Raw genomic sequence first — 9,924 nt, forward strand, 5'->3', positions numbered from 1 at the left:
CAGTCTGTGAGTCACCCACCCAGCAGTTATGGGATTTGATTTTACTGTGATTGTGCCCCTCCTACCATCTCATTGTGGCTTCTCCTTTGTCTTTGGATGTGGGGTATCTTTTTTGCCAAGTTCCAGTGTCTTCCTGTCGATGATTGTTCAGCAGTTAGTTGTGATTCCAGTGGTCTCTCAAGAGGGAGTGAGAGCACGTCCTTCTACTCCACCATCTTGGTTCAGGGCTCACTTCCACTCTCCCCATACTCTTTCTTGCCCTCACTCCTCCCTCTCCCCACTGGTCACCACCAGTTTGTTCTCTAAATCTGTGACTTTGTTTCTGTTTTATTATATTCATTAGTTTGTTTTATGTTTTAGATTCCACTGTAAGTGCTAACATACAATATTTGTCTTTCTCTCTCTGACTTACTGTACTAAGCATAATACCCTTCAGGTCCATCCATGTTTTTGCAAATGACAAAATTTCATTCTTTTCTAAGGCTAAATAGCATTCCATTATGTGTGTGTGTGTTTAATATATATCTATACTTAGATATAGATATCTCACCTCTTCACCCATCTGTTGATGGACAGTTAGGTTACTTTCATGTCTTGGCTATTATAATAATGCTGCTGTGAAAATTGGTGTGTATGTATCTCTTCAAATTATTGTCTTTGTTTTCTTTTGATCTATACTCAGGAGTGGAATTGCTGGATCATTTAGTAGTTCTATTTTTCGTTTGTTTAGGAACCCCCATACTGTTTTTGATAGTGGCTGCACCAATTTACACTCACACCAACAGTAGACAAGGGTTCCCTTTTCTCCACATCCTCATCAACATTTGTTATTTGTGGTCCTTTTTGATCATAGCCATTCAGACAGGTGTGAGGTGATATTTCATTGTGGTTCTGATTTGCATTTCTCTGATTAGTGATGTCAAGCATCTTTTCATGTGCCTGTTAGCAATCAGTATGTCTTGTTTGGAAAAATGTCTATTCAGGTCTTCTGCCCATTTTTTGATTGAGTTTGCTTTTTTGATATTTAGTAGTATGAGCTGTTTATATATTTTAGATATTAACCCGGTTATAGTCATCACCTGCAAATATTTTCTCCTAGTCTGTAGGTTGTTTTTCATTTTGTTAATGGTTTCCCTTACTGTGCAAAAGCATTTAAGTTTAATTAGGTGCCATTTGTTTATTTTTGGTTTTGTTTCCTTTGCCTTAGGAAACAAAAAATATTACTATGATTTATGTCAAGAAGTATTCTGCCTATGTTTTCTTGTAGGAGTTTTATGGTTTCTGGTCTTACCTTTAGGACTTTAATCCACGTTGAGTTCATTTCTGTATATGATGTGAAGAAATGTTCTAATTTCATTCTTTTACCTGTAGCTGTTCAGTTTTCTCAGCACCACTTATTGAAGAGATTGTCTTTTCCCTGTTGTAAATTCTTGCCTCCTTTATCATAGATTAGTTAACTATAAATGTGTGGGATTATTTATGAGCTCTCTATTCTTTCCCTTTGAGCTATGTGTATGTTTTTGTTCCAGCACTATACTGTTTTGATTATCATAGCTTTGTATTATAGTCTGAAGTCAGGGAATGTGATACCTCTAGCTGTGTTCTTCTTTCTCAAGATTATTTTGGCTGCTCAGGGTCTTTTGTGTTTACATACAAATTTTAGAATTATTTATTCTAATTGGGTGAAATGTGTTCAGTATTTTGGTAGAAATTTCATTGAATCTGTAGATTGTCTTGGAAGTATGATCATTTTTAACAGTATTAATTCTCCCAGTCCATGAACATGGTATATCTTTCCATCTGTGTCATCTTCGATTTCTTTCACAGTGTCTTATAGTTTTCCAAGTACAAGTCTTTTTATCTCCCTAGTTAGACTAATTCCTATGTATTCTATTCTTTTTGACATGATGATAAATGGGACTCTTTTTTAAATGTCTTTCTGATAGTTCATAATCAGTGTACAGAAATGCAACATACTTCTGTATATTAATTTTGTATCATGCAACCTTGCCAAATTCATTGAACTCTAGTAGTTTTTCAGTGGTGTCTTTAGGATTTTCTATGTATAGTACCATGTCATCTGAAAACAGTGACAATTTTACTTCTTTCTTTCCCATTTTTCTTATGTGATTTCTGTGGCTAGGACTTCCAATACTATGCTGAATAAAAGTGGGGAGAGTGGACATTCTTGTCTTGTTATATATATTACCATGTCATCTGCAAACAGTGACAGTTTTACTTCTTCGTTTCCAATTTGGATTCCTTTTATTTCTTTTTTTTCCTCTGATTTCCGTGGCTAGGACTTCCAAAACGATGTTGAATAATAGTGGGGAGAGTGGACATTCTTGTCTTGTTCCTGATCTTAGAGGAAATGTTTTCACCTTTTTATCAGAGTATGATGTTGGCTGTGGACTTCTCATATATGGCCTTTATTGCATTGAGGTGTGTTAACTCTTCACAAAGTGGGTATAAAGGATTAATCATAAATGAATGTTGAATTTTGTCAAAGGCTTTTTCTGCATCCATTGAGATGATCGTATTATTTTTATTCAATTTTTTAAACAGTCATGACAACTTTTATCGATTTTTACATAAATAGATTATAGAATGTCTTTGCAAACCATGTTTTCCCAACATATTTGTTGTAACACATGACATTTCTTTATAAAAGTATTTGTTAAATCTTTTTGTAGAGGAAGTGGGGAAAAGTGAAGAAAGAGGAGGGAAAATAAGATTTTAAAACTAATCTTCAGTGATAGGCCTAAATATTTGGCAACTATTTCCTTTTATAGAAAATCATAGGATTGTAACTTTGAAACATAAATGCATCAATTTAATTAAAAAGTCAGTAGGATCAAATATATTATTTGGGCAGCAAATTTCCCTTTCTAAATATATTCAGTCACATAATTTTATGCTTATTAAATAATGGTTTAAAACAGTAACCATCAAAATCTTTAAATAATCCCACATCTGGATTAAATCATGGTAGTATTAATATTTTCTTAAATTCTGATTTATTTGTTCATCAGTAAAATGTAATATTTGACAGTGTCTCCAGAGAATAAGTTTTCTATGTGTAGGAAGATGATAATCTTATAACACCTGCTATTAATCAGGCCACTTAGCTGCTAATACATTATATGACAATTTTTTTCACACCAGTGTTTCCACTTGAACAAAATACTACAAGTAGTCCTTATCATACAAATACTGAATACTTAGTCATTCCTGAAACAAGGGACAATCTTTATATTAATATTTCTTTGTTGTGGTGTTTAGTCTTGATACCATTAAGCACAATGAATTTTACTTAATGAATATGGATGAATTAAGGCAAAAGGGCATAACCTAGTCCCCTTGATAATTTATCCTCTATCTTTAAAAAAATCATTGTTCAAGCTATTCAAATTACAGATCTGCTGACTAGAAAGACACAACTTGTCCCTTAGACCAACGTCCATTATTTCAAGCATGAGGTTAAAAATCTTGGTATTCATGACATGTTCCCTTGACCTACCATTATGATCATTACTCAGCTATACCCACAATACTGATTTTCAAATGATGCTATTCACTTGCTATGCCTCTTGGCTGTATGTATGTAGATTATTTTTCTTGACCAAAAATATTTAATAATTGGGCAATAATCTACTCAGTCTTTGTAAACTCTACATTGAATAATTTTTCATTTTTACAACCATTTCCTGCATGGCTCTTGCTCTCTTCTTCTGTCATCTTCACATGACTAATTGGTCCATTCCCTTCAAAGGAGGAGGGATTTTTGAAGGAGCCTCCAATTCTATCCCACAATGTGAAATACTGTCCATAGTTATGGTCAAAGAGCATGTGGTGGTCTGTATGATGAGCTGAGCCATTAATAAATGGCCTTTAGATTTGGGGAACATGAAAGTCACCATCATGAATGGAAATTGTCCAGATATTGACCAAGACATACAAACCTAAATAAACTACCATGTGTAAGGAGAAAATAAAAAGGTATATGTGGCAAGGTAGACTCTGAAGGAAGCCAGCCAGATGGTGAAAAGCATGACTTGCAAATGGAGTCAGAATCTTCCAGATGTGATGAGGTTTGTGTAAGCACTTATATACAAGTCTATGATGAAGACCTCTGTGAATCCAGTAGATCAGCTTGTCAGTGAAAAAGAGAAAGAGCAGGATAACAGCAATGAGTCAAAACCAGCCATATGGAAACTTTTTATGCCGTCATACAATTTGCTGTAACCTCTAGCAGGAACAGTGAAACTCTGGGGATGCTGATCCATGGCATTGACTGGACAGAATGCATAATCTCTTGATAGACTTGATTCTTGAAAAATTGTGAGTGTTTCATTAATGAATGGTCATAGACAAAATAATAACTCAGTGTTGCAAAGAAGAAATAAAGGTTATATGCACTGAGATTTGTTATAATGAGACTGATAGCTTGTCGGAGCTGATCCATGGCATTGACTGGACAGAATGCATAATCTCTTGATAGACTTGATTCTTGAAAAATTGTGAGTGTTTCATTAATGAATGGTCATAGACAAAATAATAACTCAGTGTTGCAAAGAAGAAATAAAGGTTATATGCACTGAGATTTGTTATAATAAGGAGACTGATAGCTTGTCGGAAGATGTCATCCTCTGGCCATGTGGCCGAATATATATATGGTGTAAAAAAACAATTGGGTACAAGATCCATCTTAGCCCCTAGAGAGGGTCCACTGCCAGCCGCCAATTTGGTTCCTGCAGGGCTTCAGCTGCTCTGGCTAGTCTTTTTTTTTTTTTTTTTTTTTGTGGTATGCGGGCCTCCCTCTGCTGCGGTCTCTCCCGTTGCGGAGCACAGGCCCCGGACGCGCAGGCTCAGCGGCCATGGCTCACGGGCCCAGCCGCTCCACGGCATATGGGATCCTCCCAGACCGGGGCGCGAACCCGGTTCCCCTGCATCGGCAGGCGGACGCGCAACCACTGCGCCACCAGGGAAGCCCCTCTGGCTAGTCTTTTATTCAATTTTTTATGTGGTATGTTACATGAGTTGTAGATATTGAACCATTCTTGCATTCTTGGGATAAATCCCATTTGATCATACTGTATGATCCTTCTAATATATTGTTGGATTCAGTTTGTTAATTTGTTGAGGATTTTTGCATCTATGTTTATCAGTGATATTAGACAGTAAATTTCTTTTTGTGTGATATTTTTGTCTGGTTTTGGTGTCAGGGTGATGCTAGACTCATAGAAAAAGTTTGGATGTGTTCCTTCCTCTGCAGTTTTTTGGAATAGTTTGAGAAGGATAGGTATTAACTCTTCTCTAAATGTTTGCTAGAATACATCTGTTTAGCCATCTAGTCCTGGACTTTTGTTTGTTGGGAGTTTTCTTTTTCTTTATTACTGATTCAGTTTTATTACAGATAATTGGTCTGTTCATATTTTTCTTTTTCTTTCTGGTTCAGTATTGGGAGATTGTACATTTCTAGGAATCTATTTTTTCTATATTGTCCATTTTATTGACATATAGTTGTTCAGAGTCATCTCTTGTGATCCTTCATATTTCTGTGGTGTTAGTTATAACTTCTCTTTCATTTCTAACTTTATTGATTTAGGGCCCCTTCCTTTTTTTCTTGATGAGTTTGGCTAAAGGTTTATCACGTTTGTTTAGCTTTTCAAAGAACCAACTCATTTTTATTTTTTTAATTTTTATTTTATGTTGGATATAGTTGAATAACAATGTTGTGTTTCAGGTGTACTGCAAAGTGATTCAGTTATATATATACATGTTTCTCTTCTGTTTAAAATTCTTTTCCGATTTAGGTTGTTACAGAATATTGAGCAGAGTTCCCTGTGCTATACAGTAGGTCCTTGTTGGTTATCTATTTTATAAATTTATTTATTTATTTTTGGCTGCGTTGGGTCTTCGTTGCAGTGAGTGGGATTCTCACTGCGGTGGCTTCTCTTGTTGTGGAGCACAGGCTCTAGGGTTGCCGGCTCCAGTAGTTGCAGCACGCAGGCTCAGTAGTTGTGGCACACGGGCTTAGTTGCTCCACAGCATGTGGGATCTTCCCGAGCCAGGGCTCGAACCCGTGTTTGGTGCATTGGCAGGCGGATTTTTAACCACTGCTCCACCAGGGAAGTCCGGTTATCTATTTTAAATATAGCAGTGTGTACATGTCAATCCCAAACTCCCAGTCTAACCCTCCTCCTCACCCTTCCCCCTTGGTAACCATAAGTTTGTTCTCTAAGTCTGTAAGTCTGTTTCTGTTTTATAAATATGTTCATTTATATCATTTTTTTTTAGATTCTGCTTATAAGCGGTATTATGCAATATTTGTCTTTCTCTGACTTACTTCACTTAGTATGATAATTGCCAGGTTCATCCATGTTGCTGCAAATGGCATTATTTCATTCTTTTTAATGGCTGAGTAATATTACATTGTGTATATGTACCACATATTCTTTATCCATTCATCTGTTGGTGGACATTTAGTTTGCTTCCATGTCTTGGCTATCGTAAACAGTGCTGCAGTGAACATTGGGGTGCCTGTATCCTTTCAAACCACGTTTTTCTCTGGATATATGCCCAGGAGTGGGATTGCAGGATCATATGCTAGCTCTATTTTTATTTTTTTAAGGAACCAAAGAACCAACTCTTAGTTTCTTTGATCTTTCTTACTGTTTTTTAGTCTCTATTTCATTTATTTCTGCTCTGATCTTTATGATTTGTTTTCCTTCTGCTAACTTTGGGTTTTGTTTGTTCTTTTTCTAGTTAGTTTAGATGTAAGGTTAGGTTGTTTGAGATTTTTCTTATTTCCTAATATAGGCTTGTATCGCTTGTATAAACTTGCCTCTTAGAACTGCTTTTTTGATCTGTGTCCCACAGATTTTGGATTGTTTTTTTTTTCATTTCATTTGTCTCCAGCTATTTTTTTGATTTTTTTCTCCTTTGATTTCTTCAGTGCTCCATTGGTTGTTTAGTAGCATGTTGTTTAGCTTCCACTTGTTTTTTGCAGTTTTTTTTCTTGTAGTTGATTTCTAGTCTCATAGCATTGTGGTCAGAAAGATGCTTTATATGATTTCAGTTTTCTTAAATTTACTGAGACTTGTTTTTGTGCCCTAGCATGTTATTTATCCTGGAGAATGTTCCATGTGCAATTGAAAAACTGCATTCAGCTGCTTTTGGTTGGAATGGTCTACATAGATCTATTAAATCCACATGGTCTAATGTGTTATTTAAGGCCAGTGTTTCCTTATTGATTTTTTTTTTTTTTTTTTGGTCTGAATGATCTGTCCATTGTAAGTGGGACGGTAAAGTCCCCTACAATTATTGTTACTGCCAATTTATCCCTTTATGTCTGTTAATATTTTATGTATTTAGGTGCTCCTATGTTGGCTGCATATATACTTGTAATTGTTATATCTCATTGTACTGATCCTTTGATCATTATGTAATGTCCTTCTTTGTCTCTTGTTACAGTCTTTGTCTTAAAGTCTATTTTGTCCGATAAGTATTGCTTCCCCAGCATTCTTTTGATTTCCATTTGCATGAAATACCTTTTTCCATCCCTTTGCTTTCAGTCTGTATGTCTTTAGATCTAATGTGAGTTTCTTGTAGGCAGCACATATATGGGTTTTGTCTTTGTATCCATTCAGCCACTCTTTCCTTTGATTGAAGCATTTAGTCCATTTAAAGTAATTATTGATAAGCATGTACTTATTGCCATTTTGCTCATTGTTTGGGGGTTGTTCTTTTTTGTCTATTTCTTCTTTTGTTCTCTTCCCTTGTGATTTGATGACTACGGTACCTCTAGTGTTATGTTTGGATTCCTTTATCTTTTCTGTATTATGGATTTTTGGTATGTGATTACCATGAGGTTTAATACACACATGATTATTTTAAATTGCATATCTCTCAATTTCAAAGGCCTTTTAACAACCCTGCATTTTTATTCCCCTCCCTCCATGAATGTTTTTGACATCATATTTTACATCTTTCTGGGTTTTTTGTTTTGTTTTTTTTTTTTTCGTTTTTTGGCCATGCTGCACGCAGCTTGCGGGATCTTAGTTCCCCAACCAGGGGTTGAACCCAGGCCCCGGCAGTGAACATGCAGAGTCCTAACCACTGGACCACCAGGGAATTCCCAACATCATTTGGTCTTGTGTATCCCTTAACTACTTATTGCAGATGTGTAGATGATATTTACTACTTTTGTCTCTTAACTTTCCTACTAGCTTTGTATGTGGTTAATTTATAACCTTTTACTGTATATTTGCCTTTACCAATGGGCTTTTTCCTTTGTAATTTTCATGTTTCTAGTTGTGTCCTTTTCTTTTTTGCCTAGAGAAGTCCCTTTAATGTTTCTTATAAAGCTGATTTAGTAGTGATGAACTCTTTTAGCTTTATTTTGCCTGTAAAACTTTGATCTCTCCTTCAAGTCTTAAAGTCTTGCTGGGTAGAGTATTCTTGGTTGTAGGTTTTTCCTTTACATTACTTTAAATATATCATGCCACTCCCTTCTGGAGTATAGAATTTGTGATGAAAAGTCAGCTGATAGCCTTATGGGAGTTCCCTTATATATAACTTGGTTGCTTTTCCCTGCTGCTGTTAATAGTCTGTCTTTAATTTTTTACAATTTTTGACAATGTGTCTTTGTATGGTCCTCTTTGGCTTGATTCTGTTTGGGACTCTGTGCTTTCTGGACCTGAATGCCTATTTCCTTCCCTTGGTTAGGGAAGTTATCAGGTATTATGTCTTCAAATATATTCTCTGCCCCTCTCTTTTTTCTTTCTGGGACTCCCTACAATGCAAGTGTTAGTATGCTTTATGTTGTCCCAAAGGTCTCTTAAGCTGTTCTCATTTCTTTTTATTCTTTTTTTCTGTTTGGCTTCAGTGATTTCCATTACTCCCTCTTCCAGCTCACTGATCCATTCCTCTGTATCATTTAATCTATTGTGGATTCCTTCTAGTGTATTTCTCATTTCAGTTATTGTATTATTCATCTCTGTTTGGTTCTTCTTTATATTTTCTAACTGTTTTTTTAAAAACTTCTAACTTCTCACTCTGTTCATCCATTCTTCTCTCAAGCTCTTTGATCTTTTATGATCATTACCTTGAACTCTCTATTGAGTAGATTGCCTATTTCCACTTCACTTAGTTGTTGTTCTGGGGTTTTATCTTGTTCCTTCGTTTGAAACATGTTCCTCTGTTGCCTCATTTTGCCTAATTGCTGTTTTTATTTCTATGTATCTGGTAGGTTTACATTTCCTGACCTCGGAGAAGTGGACTTTCATAGGATACATCCTATAAAAGGATGTATGTAGCTGGTAGGCTACATACCAGCTGCACACTCCCCTCTGGTCACCAGGGGTATATGTTCTAGGGATATCCCCTATGTGGGCTGCATGGGTCCTTCTGTTGTGGCAGACTAACTGCTGTGGGTGGTCTGGTAGGTGTCACTGACCTCCAGTCCAATTGGTTTTCAGGCCTTACCTCATGCTGAGGCTTCCAGCTTCTGGTTCTAGGTTTGGGAAGTTTTCAACTGTTATTGCCTTAAATATACTTTCTGTCCTTTTCTATTTTCTCCTTCTGGAAATCCCATAATGTGAATATTGTTTTTTCAGTTGTGTCCTATATGTCCCTTAGGCTTTCTTCATCTTTTTTATTTTTCTTTTTGTTCCTCTGATAAGGTAATTTCAAATTCCTATCCTCTATTTCACTAATTCTGCATTTTCAGGTTTGCTTTTTAAACTTTTTATTGTATTCTTCAATTTAGTTATTATATTTTTCAACTGTAGGGTTTCTATTGGGTTTTTTTTTAATGGTTTCTACTTCTTTGCCCAGCTTCTTGTTTTGTTCATGCATTTTTTTTCTTATTTTGCTTAGTTGTCTGTCTGCATGTTCTTATAGTTCGCAAAAAAAAAAAAA

At 35.8% G+C, this 9,924-nt stretch overlaps 1 long non-coding RNA gene and 1 pseudogene across 1 annotated transcript in view; one reads left to right on the forward strand and one right to left on the reverse strand.

Moving 5' to 3' along the window:
• Positions 1-9,924, forward strand: part of LOC114484186 (uncharacterized) — an 81,317-nt gene that overhangs the window by 34,066 nt on the left and 37,327 nt on the right. The gene's annotated exons all lie outside the window — the stretch shown is intronic.
• On the reverse strand, positions 3,652-4,707 carry LOC102992370 (lathosterol oxidase-like; annotated as a pseudogene).

The sequence above is a fragment of the Physeter macrocephalus genome, chromosome 2 (genome assembly GCF_002837175.3).
Source record: "Physeter macrocephalus isolate SW-GA chromosome 2, ASM283717v5, whole genome shotgun sequence".
Classification (NCBI taxonomy): domain Eukaryota; kingdom Metazoa; phylum Chordata; class Mammalia; order Artiodactyla; family Physeteridae; genus Physeter; species Physeter macrocephalus.